This window comes from Pundamilia nyererei, unplaced genomic scaffold (assembly GCF_000239375.1).
Source record: "Pundamilia nyererei isolate P.nyererei 1_Seehausen unplaced genomic scaffold, PunNye1.0 scaffold03327, whole genome shotgun sequence".
NCBI lineage: Eukaryota > Metazoa > Chordata > Actinopteri > Cichliformes > Cichlidae > Pundamilia > Pundamilia nyererei.
Genome location: NW_005190728.1, coordinates 1 through 1,765, shown reverse-complemented (window position 1 = coordinate 1,765; position 1,765 = coordinate 1).

Here is a 1,765-nt window from a genome sequence, read left to right as displayed (position 1 = left end):
GTCCACTATCAGCTCCTTTGTCTTACTGACGTTTAGAAGGAGGTTGTTCCTCTGGCACCAGTTCTCCAGATTCCTAATCTCCTTCAGGTAGGCCGTCTCGTTGTTATCAGAGATCAGGCCCACCACGACGGTGTCGTCAGCAAACAAATATACATTCACAGAATGGAATAGATGGTGTTGAAGCTGACTCTGAGCTGCTTCTGCTCTTAAATTAACTGAAAATTTGTTTATAAACAAAAGGTGAAGCATGATAGTTTAACCTTTCTCTTTATGATGGAAGTGGGAAATAAACTCTTCTCTAATCAAGAAGTGGAAAGAGTGCCAGATTTCCACATACTCAGTCATCATGTTAACCAAATGTAACTGTAACCATGATTGTTAGCGCACATCAGAATGAAATTTGGTGCATTTCCTCACCATCAGAGTGTATAGTATAATTAATAAATCTAAAGGGATGAGAAAAATCTCACATATGTTCACCTGGGAGTAGAAGACAAATGTGTCTATAAGGGATAAAAAGAGAAACTGTACAGAATATTATAAAAATAAGATTAATAGCTCCAGAAAAATGCTGTGTGAAACCGTTTCAGGTATGAAATTATGAAATTGCTTTGTCCTAAATATACAAAAAATTACATATTAATAGTCATAAACTGACCCCACAGCCCGTTGTTCATTCAGTGGGTCAGGTATTACACAAATGTCCTGTTTGTAAGGTTGGAGACCTGCAGTGTTGAGATGAAATTATTTGAAGTGCTTCAATTCTATGCTTTATATTAACTAAAATGCCATATAACCATATAGTGTAGTATTAAGTGGACACGGCCCTGAAAATAAAGGTATTAGACTACGTGTCCTTGGGGGGTAGAATGGTGCAGACTCTCGCCCACGCAGGCCTGGGAGAAAGTAGATAACAGGGGACCATGTTCTAGGAGAAAGTTAGTGAAACACTGTTGTTTAGACTAGAGAGGGACCAGCAGGCACCTAGTTTTTGAGAGACAAAGGTTGTTGATTTCTGTGTATCAATGTGCTGCTGGAACTGCCCCAGTGGATTTGATGTGAAAATCCCCACGTACAAGTAATAAAATTAATTGTTTATTCTGAGAAAAACAGGAATGGGGTATTACACTGTTTTATGATGCATTATACTGCTGATTAATAAGAAATGCTGTTTGTGTAGAATCATGGCCTTATTTGTCTGATTAGAAAGAACAAAACATACTGCACAGGAAGCCAAGATCGTAACGTAGGCTCACTGAGAGAAAGAATGTGAAGGCTTAGTTTGGGCCTGAAGCTATAAGAATGTGAGAAATGGTCAGACACTTGGAGATCTTGCCGGACACCCTCCTGTGCACATCTGCTGTCCGGCCGTTTGTAATGCTATAAGTGTTTGTATGGAATAAAGAGATTGTTGAGCATTAAACACCGAGTGTTGTTCTTCCTTCAGCCCAAAGATCAAAGAATTGGGATATAACGTTCAACACATTTCTGTTCTTGTTGTTACTGATGAACATAAAAAGCTGAACTCACTAATGTTTTCTGATTATTTTATTTAAATTTTATTTAAATTGTTTTTGATGGTAACGGGGGAGGACGCTGGACAGACCTGGTGCACCTAAACGCGTAGTGAGGGTGTGCTGGGAACGTCTAGCAGAGGCCCCGGTCCGCGAGATCTTCAACGCACACCTCCGGCAGAGCTTCAACAGCATTCCGAGGGAGACTGGGGACATTGAGTCCGAATGGACCATGTTCAGCGTCTCCATTG